The sequence below is a fragment of the Anomaloglossus baeobatrachus genome, chromosome 4, assembly GCF_048569485.1.
Source record: "Anomaloglossus baeobatrachus isolate aAnoBae1 chromosome 4, aAnoBae1.hap1, whole genome shotgun sequence".
NCBI lineage: Eukaryota > Metazoa > Chordata > Amphibia > Anura > Aromobatidae > Anomaloglossus > Anomaloglossus baeobatrachus.
Window position 1 is genome coordinate 70145398 of NC_134356.1, and position 20843 is coordinate 70166240.

Below are 20843 nucleotides of genomic sequence, written 5' to 3' on the forward strand. Positions count from 1 at the left end.
GAGGGCTTTTTGGGGCTGATTAAAGTGGTTAACCAGGGAATGTGTTTGTGTTTTTTATTTCTAATAAAGGGCTTTTTTCGGGTGTGTCTGTTTATTTACTGTCACTTACAGATTAATCATGGAAGGTATCTCAGGGAGACGCCTGACATGATTAATCTAGGAGTTATTGGCAGCTATGGGCTGCCAATAACTCCTTATTACCTCGATTTGCCAACGCACCAGGGCAAATCGGGAAGAGCCGGGTACAGTCCCAGAACTGTCGCATCTAATGTATGCGGCAATTCTGGGCGGCTGTTGGCTGATATTGTTAGGCTGGGGGGCTCCCCATAACGTGGAGCTCCCCATCCTGAGAATACCAGCCTTCAGCCGTATGGCTTTATCTGGCTGGTTTTAAAATTGGGGGGGACCGCACGCCGTTTTTTTTAATTATTTAATTATTTATTTCACTACACAGTATAGACCCACCCACCGGCTGCTGTGATTGGGTGCAGTGTGACACCTGTCACTCAGCGTGGGGGCGTGTCTCACTGTAACCAATCATAGGCGCCGGTGGGCGGGGCAAGCAGGGAATACGAGATTGTTTAATGGGCGGCCGGCTTTTTCAAAACAGTAAAAGCCGCCGGAGCAGTGTGAATGCCGTGCAGCGCCGGGGATCGGGGATCGGTGAGTATATGAGAGAGGGGAATAGACTGACATGGACAGAGAGTGAGGGACAGAGATAGTGACCGACTGACAGAGATTAGTGAATGACAGACATTGTGAGGCGCTTCAGAATGCAGCTTTTCAGCTGCGCTCTGAAGCGGACCTTTTTTAAGCTGTGGTGCAGAGCGCACACCTGCGCACATAGCCTCAGACATCACAATCGTATGAGGGATGTCACACGTTACAATTCACTAGGTTCCTGCAACAAAACGCTCAATTCTAGACAAAGATACGATGTGTTTGCGATCAACGGTTTTGCGTTCAATCCTGATCGCACGTAGATGTCACACGCAGATACCTCACAAACGATGCCGGATGTGCGTCACTTACAACTTGACCCCAACGACGGATTGTGAGATATATTGAAGCGTGTGTTGGGGGCTTTAATCATGGTTCATGAAAATTAAAATTTTATGAACTCTACCGTTTCAATGCCCTGCTAAGGTTTCTTTCCATTACTGAATATAAGGACCAGGATAGATCAGGTAGACACAGTGAACAGATCTATTATCTTTTTCTGATTTCTAAATATGCGTGCCCTAATATACATTCTATAAATTGATGACTACATATTAAGTAGACTAAGAAACGTTGAGGCTGGTAATATTCCAGCGATGCCGCGATCCACCAGGCTCAACGTGCAACGAAGTTTTCCTATTAATGGAAATCAATTCATACTTGAATGGCTGAATATTCGATCTGCCAATTCACTTACCTTAAATGAAAACTTAGGTTCTTCACCGCAAGGAGTATCAAGCATTGCTTGTTAAGTGGGAGAATCATTTATTTACTAGGAGGCTGTTTCCCTCAACTATATATTAGTAAATGGTCCCTGCTTTGCATAAATACACAAGCGAGCACTATTACTTGGAAGATGCAATATGTGATTTTGCAAAAGGCAGCACTTGGGTAACCTATTAGGACTGTACTCAAATGGATGGATGAAAGCATAGGAGATTTATATCTTCTCTATGTTGCTACTGTACATTGATTGGCAAATTAGTCATTCACCTTCATCTTCTTCTCAATGATTCTCTGAGATACTTACAGAGTAAAACTCGGAGAGGTGAGGATGAGGACAGGAGGCTTTTAATCATGTAACCAACAACACTAAAAAACTATTTAAAAAGTGATTTATTCCAAACCCTCATTAATGCCTTGTAAGAGTAATGGTTAATTTAAAGTGATGCAAAAAAATGAAACAACCCATGTTCTAGAATAATTAGAAAATGACTACCATGGAAACACGGCGGTGACTTACCAATTTACAGCTCGAAGTATCAAAAACATATTCTCCAAAGGATTCATTGCTCACCTGGTCCCCTCTGCCAACATTCATCTACTTATGCGCCTCCGTGCTATAAAGAGCTGGCAATGAAACGAGAGGTTTTTGGGAGGTCTCTTTACATCTTGCAGCTTAATAAAATTACTTTTGTAAAGATTAAGTGATATACTGGCTTGCTTGGGTTTTGGCTTACTAGGCAATCACTTTTTTAGAGCTATTTAAAGAGGAGGCAGAATAACTGGATATAAAAGCGTTCACTCAATGAACTCAATATGCGCAATGTAATTTGGGTAATGTAGGGAAGTACATCACTACGGTACAAAATTTTTCCATAGAATTAAATATGATCAAGAAAGCATACATCATGGCTGTTTAAGCGATGACATATCATAATACAATTATTATTATTATTATTTATTATTTATTATTAATTATTATAGCAACATTTATTCCATGGTACTTTAAAAGTAGAAAAGGGTACACAAAATAGGGACAAGTACAATAATCATAAGCAAAACAAAACACAGACTGGTACAGGAGGAGCGAGGTCCCTGCCCGCGAGGGCTCACAGTCTACAAGGGATGGGTAAGTATACAGTAGGTGAGGGTAGGGCTGGTCGTGCAGCACTGTATCAGACAGAGGGTTACGGCAGGTTGTAGGCTTGTCGGAAGGGGTGGGTCTTCAGGTTCCTTTTGAAGCTTGTCAAGGTAGGCGAGAGTCTGATATGTTGTAGCAGGGCGTTCCAAAGTATGGGGGATGCACGAGAGAAATCTTGGATGCGATGGTGAGAAGAGAAGATGAGAGGCCAGTAAAGAAGGTGACCTTGTGAGGATCAAAGGTTACGTGCAGGTAAGTACCGGGAGACTAGGTCACAGATGTAAGGAGGAGACAGATTGTGGATGGCTTTGTAGGTCATGGTTAGGGTTTTGAACTGGAGTCATTGGGCAATGGGAAGCCAGTGAAGGGATTGGCAGAGAGAAGAGGTCGGGGAGTAGTGGGGGGACATGGAGCCTCATGTTATGGGAAGCTTCCCAGCCTAAAAATAACAGCCAGCAGCCACCCGGAATTGACACATCTATTAGATGCGACAGTCCCGGGACTCTACCTAGCTCATCCAGAATTGCCCTGGTGTGCTGGCAATAGGGATAATAAGGAGTTAATGGCAGCCCATAGCTGCCACTAAGTCCTAGGTTAGTCATGGCAGGCGTCTTTGAGACACCCGCAATGATTCACCTGTAAGTGAAAGTAAATAAACATAAACACCAGAAAAATTCCTTTATTTGGAATAAAAGACAAAAAACCCCACTCTCTTTCACCACTTTATTAAAATCCCCAAATATCCCTCCAGGTCCGGCGTAATCCTCACGAGGTCCCACGATGCATCCAGCTCTGCTACATGAAGCTGACAGGAGCGGTCATAGAACACCGCCGCTCCTGTGAGTTCTACGCAGCAACTGAAGTGATTCGCGCTGTCAGCTGTGATGTCACTCAGGTTACCCGCAGCCACCGCTCTCAAGTGGAGGACTGCAGCTGGCCGCGGGTAACCTGAGTGATGGCACCGCTGATCGCGCGGCTCACTTCAGCCAGTGATTTGCGGTCACCAGTGAGTCCTTTACCTGTGATCGCAGACAGAGAGAAAAACCAAAAGACCTGAGTTCTGTTTTTCAAATAAGCCATTACTTTGGTTTGAGAGCTGTTCTGGCGACTAGGTAAACGCTCTGAGCACGTTATTCCAAGACACCAGAAATGCACTCACGCACCTTCTAGGGGCTGTACCCATACTGTTTCTGCCTTTTCCCATCCAGTTCGGCCTTTTCCTCAGTCACCACAGCTCGCTGTTAGGTCCAACGTGAAATTATTTGCGTTTCCCATAGACTTACATTGCGCATCGAATATTTGCGAATAGTCGAATAGCGACGACCTATTCGTTGGATATTCATCGAATCGGATATTTTGGTATTCGATCAGCCCTAGTAATAAACAAACACACTGAGTTTTACTTACCATTCCTTGGGACCAGCTGTGTCTCCACCAATGCCTCGGTCTTTGTTGATAAGCTGTAGTGGTCAAGTGTTGCCGACAGTGCTTCAGACAACCACTGAACTCAGCAGGGTTGCCAACTTGACTTTTTATTTTTTCTGGATGGATTATCAGAAAATCATAGGCACACAATTTTTTTACAAACACAGTGGAAAACCGTGATAAATCATTATTATAAGTGACTCATGTCTACAACTCACAGTTCTGATGATCAGAAAAGTCAGCTGCTGGGAACAATGTAGTCAAAGTATTAAGCCACACAGACTGACAATAAAACATTCCAAACCAAAGATCACAGAATTTACAGGAAAAAAATGTTAGGAAACATACTTTCCTGTATATGAACTTATACATGTAACGCCCCACGGGACCTGCAGGGCTACTCATCACTGGGCCAGTGGTATTTGGGGATCCCCCAGAGGCTTTGCTCTTCTCTGTCTCAGCTGTGCTCTCCTGAAACTGTTCTGAAGTTCAAAAGTGAAACTGTGTGTGCTCGCTCACTTCGCCAGGCAGCCCCCACCTTCCTGATGACTCACTAGTGGCTGTCCCAGCAACCAGGAATTTCCTAGGCTGGCCTTGTTGTGTAAGCCATGAGCACAGGATGTTGTGTACCTGCAGGAGTGGAACTTCTATGGCAAACAACAAGAAGTCTCGGAGACCACTACTCATAGTACAAGTGGCACAACAAGGACCTTCAGACATCCAACACCTATTTTGCTGCATCTAAAGTGGGCGGCAGTTCCTCCTGTGTCAGCTCAGGCCATCAGGCAGCTCAAAGGCGTAAAATTTATTGAAGCTGGGGCTTCCCAACTTTTTTTTTTTATCTACTTGGAGTTCTTTGCCAATGAAAGATCATGAAATATATGTGGGGAGAATTTCTCCAAACCATTCCAGAAGAAAGAACACTACAAGTCCATTGTCCATTTTTTTTTTTTACACACAGTTGAGGCACATCTAATGTGGGCGTCACACAATACGATCTATCGTGCGATCGCACGAGCGATCGTACCCACCCCCGTCGTTTGTGCGTCACACGCAATTAGTTGCCCGTGGCGCACAAAAGTCGTTAAACCGCCGTCACACGTACTTACCTGCTGAGCGACGTCACTGTGGGTGGCGAACATCCACTTCCTGAAGGGGGTGGGATAATCTGCGTCACAGCGACGTCACACAGCTGCCGGCCAATAGAAGCGGAGGGGCGGAGATGAGCGGGACGTAAACATCCCGCCCACCTCCTTCCTTCCGCAGAGCCGGTGGAGGCCGCGGGACCCAGGCAAGCTGTGTTCATCGTTCCCAGGGTGTCACACAGAACGACGTGTGCTGCCCCGGGTATGATGAACAACCGGCGCAAAGAAAAATAAACGACTTTTTAAAAATGGGTGATGTGTCAACGATACACGATTTGTTACCGATTTGCGAACGTTCAGAGTCGCTTGGAGGTGTCACACGAAACGACATCGCAAACGATGCCGGATGTGCGTCACGAAAACTGTGACTCCGACGACATATCACACAATAGATCATCTCGTGTGACACCCGCATTAGGCTTGTAGGCCGCAGTCACTGCTCCCTCCCTGTTTATGTTGATTTTGTAGGTTTTTAGTGCCGTCTAGGAGCATAATAAAAAATAGGCGCATCCACCTGTTAAAAATACTGACAGGCTGACTGTTCTCAAAATCAACAAGGCCAAGATTGACCCCGAATTTTCAACCCCACCAGATGACAGCAGCGGAACGTAAAGCCATTTCAAATGTTCTTTTAATTTCTGGTGTATTTCCATGCACCCTTTCCCACCCCCAAAATGGTACACAGTTCATAGTTTATTTTTGTTCTCCTCTTCCTACACCATATCAACAGGATTGTTGCGGCCTAATATAAATTTTTATTTTAATTTATCACAAATAGATCCCCATATAGATAGATAACAAAATGATGAAGTCTTGCTTATTGTGGCCTTTAGGAGTGTCAATGCATGTATTGTTATGATTTTAATTGATTTTAATATGTTCTTTGGTAGACAAAGTTTGGATTTTTTTATATATTCACAGTTCATCTTTTGGTGTGTGCATTCATTATGTATGGTCTCTCGTAAACCTTTCCCTTCCTTCCAGTATTATTGGCGCATACTGGAGAAAATCCACTGGCGGACATATCGCCGGTTCAGCCGATGCAGTGAACAGGTGCCCAAAAGGTTCAGGGGACCCTTGCTCGCCAGTCAGTAATAAGGGCAATCTTACCCGTTGTCCATAGCTCCAGGCTCCGGGGGGCCCTCGTCATATTGCCCTCATCACATCACATCACATGTAGGCAGCGGAACGCAGAAATCTCTCCTCTGTTCCCTGCCCGGCACTTTTTCTGTGACACACGCGCGCGCCCTTGATGTGGTCAATACTGCGCGCGCGTGTGTCATTTCAAAAGTTCCCACCTGGCAGGAGAAGAAGAAGCACAGCCGGGGCCTTCATGGAAAGAAGCAGTGGCGGGGGCCCCTAGGGGAAGCGTATCGGCGCAGCCAGGGCCCGTGCAAGAGAAGAAACCTGAGGAGGGGACAATGGTGGGGGGAATACTGGTGACTAATATTGGGGGTGTAGTGATGTATATGGAGTGCAGTGATGTCGTTTTAAAGGTGTAGTATATAGGGGTGTAGTGGTATAGTTTATTACAGGTGTAGTATATAACGGTGTAGTATATAGTGGTGTAGTATATGGGGGTGTAGTAATGTAGCTTATTACAGATGTAGTATATGGGGGGTGTAGTCATGTATATTACAGGTGTAGTATATAGTGGTGTAGTATATAGAGATGTAGTGGTGTAGTTAATTACAGGTGTAGTATATAGTGGTGTAGTATATGGGGGTGTAGTATATGTGGGGTATAGTGATGTAGTTTCTTACAGGTGTAGTATATGGGTGGTGTAGTGATGTAGTATATAGGAGTGTAGTAGTGTAGCTTGTTACAGGTGTAGCATATGGCGGGTGTAGAAATGTAGTATATTACAGGTGGAGTATATAGTGATGTAGTTTATAGGGGTGTAGTGATGTAGTTTATTACAGGTGTAGTATATAGGGGTATAGTGGAGTAGATAATTACAGGTTTAGTATTTGGGGGTGTAGTAAATGGGGGGTGTAGTGATATAGTTTATTATAGGTGTAGTATATGGGTGGTGTAGTGACGTAGTATATAGGGGTGTAGTAGTGTAGTTTGTTACAGGTATAGTATATGGGGGGTGTAGTGATGTAGTATAATACAGGTGTAGTATATAGGGGTGTAGTAGTGTAGTTTGTTACAGGTGTAGCATATGGGGGGTGTAGTAATGTAGTATATTACAGGTGTAGTATATAGTGGTGTAGTATATAGGGGTGTAGTATATGGGGGGTGTAGTGATGTATATAGGGGTGTAGTATATGGGGGTGCAGTGATGCAGTATACGAGTATGTAGTATATTACAGGTGTAGTATATGGGGATGTAGTATATTACATGTGTAGTATATGGGGGGTGTAGTGAGTGTAGAGATGTAGTATATGGGGATTTAGTGATAGATATATATATATATATATATATATATATATATATATATATAATTTTGCCGCCGTAGAAGGGGTAGCCAGGTACAATTTCTTGCACAGGGGCCACAAGCTATCAGTGTCCATCCCTGAAGAGACCCGAACCTTAAATAGGAAGGAGACAGCTGCATGTGGCAATTAGCAACCTGAGCTCCTAGATCCTGCTCACCAGTCTGCAGGAATTAACTCCTGAAGAGTTGAAAACCAGTGAACTGGAATCAGCCAACGCCCAGTTTTGACTGAACAATTCTGAAGCCTCAGGTTGTTTGTCAGGCTCTGTAGTGTGAACAAGTTCCGGTGTAGTATATAGGGGTGTAGTGATGTAGTATATTGGGGGTGTAGTGATGTAGTATATTACAGGTGTAGTATATGGGGGGGTGTAGTGATGTAGTATATTACAGGTGTAGTATATAGGGGTGTAGTAGTGTAGTTTGCTACAGCTGTAGCATATGGGGGGTGTAGTAATGTAGTATATTACAGGTGTAGTATATAGTGGTGTAGTATATAGGGGTGTAGTATATGGGGGGGTGTAGTGATGTATATAGAGGTGTAGTATATGGGGGTGCAGTGATGCAGTATACGAGTATGTAGTATATTACAGGTGTAGTATATGGGGATGTAGTATATTACAGGTGTAGTATATGGGGGGTGAAGTGAGTGCAGTGATGTAGTATATGGGGATTTAGTGATATATATATATATATATATATATATATATATATATATATATATATATATATATTATGCCGCCATAGAAGGGGGGGGCAGGTACAATTTCTTGCACAGGGGCCACAAGCTATCAGTGTCCACCCCTGAACTGAAGAGGCCCGAACCTTAAATAGGAATGAGACAGCTACATGTGGCAATTAGCAACCTGAGCTCCTAGATCCTGCTCACCAGTCTGCAGGAATTAACTCCTGAAGAGTTGAAAACCAGTGACCCTGAATCAGCCAACGCCCAGTTTTGACTGAACAATTCTGAAGCCTTAGGTTGTTTGTCAGGCTCTGTAGTGTGAACAGGTTCCGACACCGTTGTGACACCAAGTGCGTGCAGAGCCAAACATCGCATGACAGGTACCACTGCAATTTTAAGCTTTCACTGCAAATTAGCTCTCACATAGAGATAAATTACAATCTTACTAGTGACACTACCTAGTATGTACAACCTTTTCATTTCCCTTGTACTATGGCCAGGGATATTGCCAAAGCAAGGCATCAATCTCTTAGTATGTATGGCTCTTTAAAGAGTTGAACATTGAGAATAGAGTTGTTGTTACATCCACCAGGGGAAATTGAGAATTTCACCATGTTTGTTTAAATCCGTGGTTTGCTATTAGGGGATCAAACAGGTCTTCTGGAGAAAGACATGGTCTTTGTAACTACTATCTGCTCTGGCCAAAAGATGAAAATCCCAACAATTGATCCTCATTTATTACCTTGGAATTTCAGGCTAAATGCATGTAGGTTTTCTAAACTGAACAACTATAGGATTCTTTAAATACTTACCCATTTATTTACAGACTTGCCACTAGTCATTTATAATTGACATTAGACAGTTTAATTCTTAAGGACAGCAGTTTGGTGTATTTTTAAAGAAAATAGATATCAATCCAATTTTTTGGAAAATCAACTCTATTGGACAAGTAATTTCATAGAAAATTCTCAGTCTTATATGCCTAGACCATTTCTCCACTCTCAGTTGAATAAAACACTAGAGTGTGATGACTGTCACTAGGGGGCGATAGGCACTACATGCATGCAGTAAATGGGGAGGTAGTCAGACAGGCCAAGATCATAAACCATGAGGACATGACAGTACACGGGAGGCAAACAGATGAAGTCAAGATACAAGAGAAAAGCCGAAGTTCAGGGTTCCAGGAGAGTACGTACAAAATACAGGGAGCAGACAGGAACGTGGTCAGGAGGAAGTCCGAGGTCAGAAGCAGGGAAATCACAACATAAACAGGGGGGACAGTCAGAAATGGGTCAACAACAATCCAGACTCAAGAGGCCAAGATCTGAACACTAAGCAACATGGGAGCCAACAGCACAACTGAAACCAGAAAGTACGACTGGCAGCGTCTTGAGCTAACACACTCCCTAGTTAAGTAGAGCAATCACAGAGAATGAGAAGCATCTGCATGAGCACTTCCCAGGACCAGAGTAGAACCCAGTGTGGAAAACAACCAGCTGAGCATTCATCCTGCAAAACGCTCTGCACCATAAGCAAGATATACCGACTCTGCAGGAAAGCATGAAAAAATGATGCAGAATGTTCTGCACTTAGGAATCATGACACAGAGGATTCCTAGTAGGACACATTGTTAGACCAACTGGAGAACCTACCTGACCATAGAGCAACACCGATAATGTCAAAAGCCGATTATGCGCCAATCTCATGCCCTCAATCATTAAACTGAAATCTGTGGTCTGATTATGGAACCACTAATTTCCGGAAATACACTTAAGCTGGTGTCACACACAGCGACAACGACAACGATGTCGCTGTTGCGTCACCATTTTCTGTGACGTTGCAGTGACGTCCCGTCGCTGTCGCTGTGTGTGACATCCAGCAACGACCTGGCCCCTGCTGTGAGGTCGCCGGTCGTTGCTGAATGTCCAGCTTCATTTTTTGGTCGTCACTCTCCCGCTGTGACACACACATCGCTGTGTGTGACAGCGAGAGAGCGACGAAATGAAGCGAGCAGGGAGCAGGAGCCGGCGTCTGGCAGCTGCGGTAAGCTGTAACCAGCGTAAACATCGGGTAACCAACGGAAGACCTTTCCCTGGTTACCCGATATTTACCTTCGTTACCAGCCTCCGCCCTTGCTGCCAGTGCTGGCTCCTGCTCTGTGCACATGTGGCTGCAGTACACATCGGGTAATTAACCCGATGTATACTGTCGCAAGGAGAGCAAGGAGCCAGCGCTAAGCAGTGTGCGTGGCTCCCTGCTCTCTGCACTGTGACATGTAGCTGCAGTACACATCGGGTTAATTAACCCGATGTGTACTGTACCTAGGAGAGCAAGGAGCCAGCGCTAAGCGCGGCTCCCTGCTCTCTGCACATGTAGCACAGCGACGTTATGATCGCTGCTGCGTCGCTGTGTTTGACAGCTAAGCAGCGATCATAACAGCGACTTACAAGGTCGCTGTTACGTCACAGAAAATGGTGACGTAACAGCGACGTCGTTGTCGCTGTCGCTTAGTGTGAACCCAGCTTTACTTGGATGGATTTTGAGAGTCCATCAATTAACCTTTCTGTTATTTATTTTTAATGTTTTGAAGACATTGTTACTCTTCTAAAGTCTTAAGAATATAACATGAACTTGTACATATTTCATTAATAGGAGAGTGGATGCTCATCATTATACAATAGACCTATAGCCAATTATATATTTATACCTTAATTAGTAACAATGTCATAGATTTTGTAGCCTTCAAGCTTCAAAAACAGCAATTAAAAAAATAAATCATAATGTCATTTAATTAAAACAAATTTAGAAACATTCAAAAATACAATGAAATCAATAACAGATCCAGTAGCTCAAGTAAAAGGACCAACTACACTTTTCTCATTTACTTCCAATGACGTATTAAACATTTGAAGCTTCTACTGTGAAAACTAAGATTAACTGTGCGTTAATTGATTGGACCAGGATGAAATCTTCTATTAGTGCTACGTGTGATGCTTTAACACTTTTAGTCACTAGATACACTAGTGGAGGATGTTAGAACACTAGATGTCACTATATACACCAGTGGAGGAGAAGTCAAACAAGCCAAAGGTCAGTAGCCGGGAATTTTTGTCAGTTACAAGGGAGAGAGAGAAGCCGAGGTCAGGATACAAGCCAGGGCTCTGGAAGCCAGGAAGACATGTCAGGTACAAAGGGAGACAGCGGAGCTGAGGTCAGGATACAAGCCAGGGTCTGGAAGCAAGGAAGACACGTCAGGAACAAAGGGAGAGAGCAGAGGTGAGGTCAGGATGCAAGCCGAGGGTCTGTGAGTCGGGAAGTCAAGTAAGGGTCGGTGAAATAGGCGGAGAAGGGTACTAAGAATGAGATAGCGGGACAAGATCAAGACAGTCACTTTCAGAAGCCAGCAACAACTGCTGCAACACAGGAACTATCACTGGCAACGCTCCAGGTGAATTAGCTACAAAATAAAGCAGAGCAATCACCCGGAACAAGGCTCCAATGAACAGGCCCCTCCCACAGGGCCCGAGACCGGGAACAACCAGTCCTCCTAGAGAATAATACAAAACCAAGCATTGGCTCTGCAGGAGAGTAGAGCACTACCAACCAGAATCGTGACACTACGGTTTTTAATCATTTGTGTATGGGTCTCTTACACAGTATTAGGCTACAAAGAAGCATTTTTAGTTATTGACTTTAGAATTTGAAGTATACCAAATATATTGAAATTGTTTTCTAATTTGAGAGTGTATTAACAATGTAATTCATTATTTTTCAACATTTTTAGCAAAGAAACAATGTTTGACTTTTACTTTACTTCTAATATAAAAGTATATGGAGATGTACAGTATGTCTATGTATCAGTACAATCTGCCTGTAAAGAAGAAGAATACTATCTAAACCTCTTATACTTTGCAGGGCAGACTGTGGTTCACTGCAAAAGTTTCTGTCTGCTAAGCTACACATTGTAAAATGGAATTCTAGAAAAAAACATCAGTTCAAGAAAAGCAAACATTTAATTAATTATTTATGAGGACAATCACTCAGCACAAACAGATGCTGGAGGCCCAAATTCAATCTAGAAGGGAAATCTACAGTATATGGGGAGAAAATAAAAAGATCACACCATTTACCTGAATGAGATTCGTACAGTGTAACTAGGCCTCCCCCTATTTGAACTGGCTGCACATGCAGTATGTCTACCCTGAATTTATTGGATTTTTTTATATTAATAGTTCTGAAGATATAATAAGGGAAACAAAAGATTATCAGCAATCAAAAAGAAGAAATTAAATACATGACAGGCATAAATATAATTCATGTAAAAGGTAAACTTAATGGCTCACAGAGGGGAGTAAGATGTAAAAAAAATCGATACTTGTCTTTTTCCCTCTGTACTTGGTACTGTGTTGCCCAATGGTCTTTTGGCATCAATTTCCAGTGAAAGGCGTCATGTAATTAGTGCAGCCAATCGGTGATCTGTGATCTGCTGCAGCCATGTCCTCTCAACATGAATAGAAGAAGGACAAGCCGGAAGCTGATCCCTGCACTACTTAATAGCCCTAGATGGGTCCTCCTCCTGTACGCCGATCACGTGTCTAGGCCCTTGCGGGCCCTGAACTGACCCTTACTAGTAAAGGTCAGCAACACACCAGTCTCGCTAGGACAATAAGACAACACAAGGAAAGTAAGACAAATGGGTGGGGAAAGAAACAACAAGTACTCCTTAGATTCCTCGGTAGGAAACTTTGCAGCTGCAATAGTAATGACACCACAGCTAGGCATAGACAAGCTACTTCAATTTGGTCATTATAAAAATTAGCTATAGCCGACATAGGGAGGACTGAGGAGCAGAAATTTATAGCAGAAGGGAGTGGCTGTAGCTCAGGTTACAACTATTTGAAAGATCACTGCAGGATAGAAATGCACCTTAACCCCTTCAGTACCAGATGGAATTAAATACACTCCAACTCAGGGTAAATCACAAGCGGGCACTAAAGCAGATCTGTGATCCACAATGCGCTGTGACCTTCTCGTCCCAGGTCACCCTGAGACCACATATCTATAATAAGAACATCATTACAAAAGTCATTGAGAGGCAGATAAAGCCCTTCTAATACTTATTGGGTATAAATGCTGCTGCCAAGTTCCCTTTAAAAAATTATAGTTTTTACAATTGTTTATTTTTTTTATTGGTTTCTATTTTTGTTTAAATCTCAACCCTTTTCCCCCAGTAAACATAAAAATTATTAAGAAAATGAAAAAGATAAACATATTTGATAATGGCACCTCTCCAAAAGTCCAGACTAGGAAAAAAATGAAAACACCAGAATTGTGTTTGTTGGTTACCATACATTAGTAGCATACATTGTATGGTAAAATGAATAGTGTCAGTCAAAACAATAACTTGTGCCACACAAAAAGCCCTCATATAGCGATGTCGATGGAAAATAAGAAGAAATGGCTCATGGAAAAAAGAGAAAGAAAAAATGCAAAGGTAAAAAATAAAATTGGCTGTGGAAGAATCGATTATTATAGGTCATCAATGTCAGTTCAGTGGGGATTTGACTACCGGTACTTGCATTAATTAGTGGCTACCACTTTGTTTAGTTAATGGAAGCACACAGTGTACGGACCTGAATTCCATACACTGCATATAAGCAATTTTCTTTTACTGTAGATCAACTTCCATTCACTTCAATGGAACTGGAGTTGCAGCACTTGAGAATGGGGCTGTAGACTGTCAATCTGATATAACCTATCATAAGGAGTGATGATCATCAATATGGAATCCCCCAAAGAGCAGATGATCACAGAGGCTTTGGAGCTTGTGCACAAAACCATATTTTCAGGCCAAGTGCTATGCGTTAGAAAAATGGATTGCATTCGGACAATGTTCTTCAATGGAGATAAACAATTTTTCTCACTGACCGAGTCGGGGAATGAAAAATATTTGCAGCATGCATGATTTCCATTGAGAATTGGGTGGCAGTCAAATCAATAAGGTCCTTGAAAAACTTCAGACCACAGTCAGATGACATCCGAGTGCAGTCAGATTTTCACGGACTGACGTAATGAAGGTAAAGAAACTTTTTTTCTCTCTTCACCTCCAATAAAAACTAATCCCACTTTGATGGAAGTCTTTGATTAGCATAATCAGACAGTGGAACGAAAACAGTTGTGTATACATGCACTAAAAAAAACCAATTCCCCATCTTCTCTATTCTATCACTCCGTGAAAATCAGACTGCTCACAGAAGCCATCCGAGTGCCATACGATTTGTTTTCACGGACTTAAAGAATTGAATGCCCCTGTGCTAACTGAATTATGAAGGCAATCGTGCATGCTGCTGTATTTTTTGTACTCAGACTAATATTAAAGTGAACCTGTCAGGTCCTGTATACATCCAGAACCAAGAGCGGTTCTGGGTGCATATTTCTAATCCCTGCCAAACTGTCCCTCTATACACTAGCATAGATAAAGGGATCTTTAGAAAAAGTATTTCTAAAGATCCTTTATAATATGCTATCGAAGCCAGCAACTAGTTGGAAGGGCATTACTTCCCTTGGCTAGTTGGTCCCCTTAGCATGTAACCACACCCCTGTGGATGTGCTAACATGTTAATGAATTCGCACCATCAGAGGCATGGTTGCTCTCACCTCTCTGGTACCACCATGGCTGAAGTTGTTTTTTGGCTTAGTGTGTATAAGCAGAAGTCCCCGGACTTCTGGTCATGTGCACTATAAAGCAGGGTGTACATGTCCTGGCTTCAAACTGGCGTAATGCACATGACCGGAAGTCCGTGGACTTTTGATGATGTGCACTTAGACAAAAACCAGCGTTGGCCGTGGTAGTAGCAGAGAGGTGAGTGATCATGCCCATAACACTGGGCATTCATTAGCAGGGGCATACTTACACGCTAAGAGGGCTGACTAGCCAAGAGAAATCCTGTGCGACTAGTCCCTGGCCTTATTATCATATCATAAAGGATCTTTAGAAATACATTATCTCAAGATCCTTTTATGTATGCTACTATAGGCTGGGACAGTTAGGCTGGGATTAGCAATATGCGCCCTGAACCGCTCTTGGTTCTGGGTGCATACAAGACCTGTCAGGTTCCCCTGAATCAATGAGGCAGTGGATGTCTCATGTAAACTTCCTCATTGAATAACGCCGGTCTGAGTGGCATCCGGTGTCATGTCGGATCACACTTGTAAAGAAAATATGGTCGTGTGCTCGAGCCCTTGTAGAGAACAATGAGATTGTCTATACCTGGACTTCACGACTAGTTGGTCTTCGCTGGAGCAACCTTCTAAAATGGATGCAAAAAAAAAAGACAACTAGTAGATCATAGTAAGCATAAGTAGTTAATCATTTTGTAATTAAATTAATGTGAATGCAAAACTAAAGGCTAAAAAAATTACATAAACCGAATAAGAAGTTGTATTTCTTGCCTTGTACTACATTTTTAACTTTAGCCCTATTTGTTAGACTCTATTACCAGATGTAATATGTTAGAGAAGGAAATTCGCAAATATACAGAAAGAAAAAAAAATCTTTTCATCTAAAAGGTTAGATTCATCCTGTTTCTTCCCATCTCTGGCAATTAACTTGAAGGGAAACATCACAGCTAATTGAGAAGCGCAGATCAGGGGCAATTAGGCCTTTTGACAGGAAGGACTGATCCAAGACTTAATATTATACAATGTGGTTTCTATGGCGATAGAACTTTCATTCCTTAATCTTTAGATCTCTGGAGTTACGTAATGTTAAAAACAAATGTATTTTTTTTCCTCCTTTTTATTGAAGTAATGACTTCACAGTAAGAAAGAAAATCATGTGTAAATCAATAACAAGTTGATGGCATTGGAGAGAATCAATATGCTTTCCAATGTTGTAAGCACAGTTAAATCTATTATAACAGAATGTTCGGACTTGGATCTTATCCTGCACATTTTATCCACTGGTTTTAAGTGGCCAATGCATTATCTCTGATTCATCAATTGCTTATCTACATAATATTACATTAAGATAGCTTAGAAGGACAAATGCATATTTGGTTTGTAAATGATATCCAGTAGCCAACTTATAAACATCTAGAATGTTCTTTCCACTTCTCAATAAAACTAAGAGTGAGGTTAACCTTCACCCCAAGAGTTTAAAAGTATGAAACCCAACGAGTTGAGACTTCTCTACAGTTATGCAGTTAAAAGTGAAATTGTTCAACTGCCCAAGCTGCTGGAAGAATGCTCATAGTAATGTGGCACCCCAGTGGTCATGGGAGCCACAGTGGTATTACTATCTTCACCGGAGGAAACGTTATGTTTGAAAGCAGTGGGGAGAACTTCATGTTGGGTATGTTTGAGCACAACACTTCCTAACTCAGGCCAGAAGGGCGAGCTCAAGACCTGGTTTAAGGAGAGCTTCCCTGGTGCATTCTGGTCTGGGGAGGGGCTAGCACAGACACTTAAACACACACTGAAAGTGAAACCAACAAAACAGTACAGGAGAGCAGTGCACATGGTCGCTGATGAGAGCTTAGTGATTGAGCACTCTCAGGTCCTAGCGCAGGAGCAAGACACTGAGGCCCTAGACTGGTTGGAAGCTTACGCACCATCCGGAGGGCAGGTGATTTCAAGTTCCCTGGCCCAAAGAAATCCTGAAGGTGCAGCAGCACATGTTTGTGCTCAGAGAGACCATACCTTTAGTTAAAAATTTTGCTGAATAGTTTTCGAGAAAAAATTCTAAATATTTATATGATGTAGTGTAAGTTTCACACCAATTTCAACCTTTTTAGATTTAATTCACAGTTTGTAAAAAAACCTCACATGGATTATCACACTGGATGCTCTGACTCCAAAGGGCCTCAATGAGGCTTTGAATTGTGCCCCCTTTTTATAGGTTATCTTCCCTGGCTTCCTTGCTTTCATACTATATGCCATTGGCTTTTAATTTTGTATGTTTTTAGTGCTACCTGTGAACATGTGGCATGATATGTGTCTAAAACTTGTACTTGTATCACCATTGCAGGACTCTTCTTCCTTTTTCTGATATTAATGTTATGCGTCTTCCTGAATTTTTACATCATTCAAGCGACATCCTTCTTTCCTCATTCACATCTACTTGAATATGGTGCACTGTCACATTAAATGGACCAAAGCAGAAAATTGCGGTAATTAAAAAATTTTGGGCTACAATATTTATATTGTTTTATTGTTAATAATAATAATAATTATAATAAGTGATAATCACTAGTCTGTATTGTATTTTTGCAATTTCTAAATTGATTATACAGTGATCTTGTTAAGTGAATTGAGTGATAGATGTCTCTGTTTACCTAGGTGTCTGGCTTCTCCTGGTCATGCGCATGCGCCCTGCTAGGAGTGATGTCCCCTCGTGTTCTCTGGCATCTGTATGAGGGTGGGTTAGGGTGCGACGATCTGGGTTGCCAGTGACGTGGCGCGCCTGTCTATTCGCTTCTCCTAGATAGGCGTTGGCAGTGAATGAGGGCTTGCTCCACGCAGTGCGCATGCGCAGTAAAAAGCAGACTCAGGATTGGCTGAACACCAATGGCAGGTCCTAGTGCTTCCAACCAATTCAGTCACTTAACCACCTATTTAAGGTCCTGCATCCTATGCAAGGACATGCCTTGCCTGAAGAAGTAAACATTAACAAACATGAAACGTACATCGATGGAGGCTGTTGCAGTGTGAGAGGTTCTGAATGGGGATTACTTTCTCATGGGTAAGCACCTGGTATTTGTAATAATTGCTTACCACCATTGCAGTATAATTATGTGGTTATCCAGGCCCTCTTCATGTTGACACAGAAGTATCTGGTCCATTAAAGCACTTATGTATAGTGGAGTACTTTGTATTTACTCTTGCTGCCTGGCCTCTGGGTTCTCTTTACATTTTCTTACTCAGTTCCTCACATACTTTGGGTGTTCACCCCCTTTTTCTGTACATCTGTTAGCATTTTTTAATGCACCGATCATAGTTTATCTATGTTCTTAGTATGTTTATTAGTCGTTTAAACTTTTTATCACTTTTTGAATAATAAAGATGATCATTTTTAGCCTATAAATTCTCTTGGTGTTGTTTCCTTTTCTAATCTGGATATGGAGTGTCTCTTTCCGCTTTTTTGCACATTTTGGATTTATTTAATATGAGATAATGTGCAGTTACAAAATATTTATTTACTTTAGGGTCTGTGATTGGTTGTAGTCAGACACTGTCACACAGGCTGAGGGCGCGTCTGACTGCAACCAGTCACAGATGCCAGGACCACCAGTGGGCGGGGAAAGCAGTGCATATGGATTAGAGAAAATGAGCGGCCCCAGAAGTGGAATGAGCGGCCGCGGGAGCAGTTACAGCCGCGCCGCAGATTCGGTAAGTATGAAGTGCTTGCTTCATTCTTATTTTATTTATTTTTATTTTCTTTTTTTTTTTATCTCCCAAGCACTGGACCCGGATCATCAACCGGAATTCCCTGAGAATTCCGGGCCCAGGTCCGGCACTCGGGTAACTTTGAAACCAAACAAATCTGGACTTTTACAGTCCAGGTCCGCCCATCACTAATAATGAGCTATTCAATGGCCATTAAACTGTGTATTAGAAGAAGTGTGGGCCTTAATAAAATATGTTAAGGTTGCGGGGGCCATCATACTATATATAGAGGGAGATAACTCCTATAAATAAACAGACTTTATCAAATATTTTAAAACATTAATTCTTTATTGTTTGATATCTCATAATACCACAAAATAAAAAAAACAATTTTCATAAAAGAATGGGGATGTAATACAATGCAGAAATTAATGACACATGGTTGATATGCATGTATCCATGAAATGGGAAAGGATGTCTTTCAAAATTTTATTTCTTTTCCAAACAAGTTTGTTACCGTAATTGATCTTTTTTAAATAGATATTTGCTATCAAATTACCATAAGCCATCCAGGAAAACTTATGTAATCATTGCAACTAGTGTTAATAGGGTTGTTGCGCAGAAGCTAGGGTAAGCAAGGGGCTAAAAAGTAAAAATCAAGTGCATTGTACATATACTGAGCCCCATGCACAGCGTCCCACAGAAAAATACTGAATTCTTAGTTCTGCCTTAGTAAAATACAGTGTAAGTTAATACAAAGAGGATGCAATAGATTACATACCAAATGTTAAACAGTTGATCAATTCTACTAAAAAGCATACAGTAGCATAATAAACAATCATTAGGTATAGGTAACAAAAAGTAATAAATAAAAAATTCTCCAGTTACCAAACCACATGTCAGCAGTGTCCCCTGACACTTGTTTCGCTAATGTTTCTTCAGAAGGGGTCTCTTCTGATGAAGCATTAGCAAAACGCACGTCAGGGGCACTGCTGACAGGTGGTTTGTTAACTGGAGATTTTTTTATTTATTACTTTTTGCTGCATATACCAAAGGATTGTTTAATATGCCATTGTACTCTTAATAATGGGTAGGCATTTTTACTTAAAAGGGATACTCAAGGGCATTTGTTGCTTATAGGGGGCATTTGGTATATTATAACTTTCATAGGAGCGGACTGGGTATTATTATTTGCTAGGTAGCACAGTGGGGCTTTATTACTTTCTAAAGGAAAATACTATGTTAAGACACCCTCCATCTGGCGCACTGTCTTTGTAGCATTAATTGGTGGAGGGTTCATCATAGTAATGACAGAATTTTTAAATTATTGGGGTCACTTTTCCACTCCGACATAGCAGGTAGGATGTGGAGTTTGTGCAGGTTGGGAATAGGTTAGGGTGGTCCTGGATATGTGAGAATTAAAAATGTATAATCTCTGGAGATAAGTCCTGGCTGGAAGAGGTTGTCATATCGGACCAGATGAAAATGATGAAAAAAGTGAAGAGAAAAGTAAGCTTCAGCTGTAAGTCCCTATACTGTACATATCTGTACTGTAATCTAAGTAATATTATTGGCAGTACTGCAGAAACAAAAAAGAAGGAAAAACCGGGCACTATTCAGTGAATCAGCTGTTGGGTAATTGCCACTCTAATCCTGTGACCGCGTTATATGGCAGTAAATCAGCAGAGCAAGAGCCGCAGTGCTCATTTCAGAGTGTGAGTCCTTTAAAATCCAAGAAGAAAGAAGCAAAAGGCACTCACCGGTTTGCTCAAAAAAGGAAGCCGTTTATTCAACCATTAGGTCAGGGGGGAAGCAATGAGGGAGGGGTTGTATGTACTCGGAGTGTGGTTTATCTCTTGTTTAATAAAGTGCTGGGCTTTATTTGAACTGTGTCTTCTGCTATGCTACCTCACATGGAAGCAAAAGTGAGCAAAAACACCCATGTTGCGGTGTGTGAGAACAGTGTGCAACCCCACAATATATATATATTTACTATTTTCACTATATGTTAAAACTAACCTGGCAGTATGATTCACATGGTTAGTAGGACTACATAGATACCAAACTTGCATTGTGTTTCATTTTTAAGCAGTGACAAAAAAAAAATCAAGCTTGTGGACTTTTTTTGCTTTTGACACCATTTTCCAGGAACTGTACCATTGTAATTTGTACCCGAA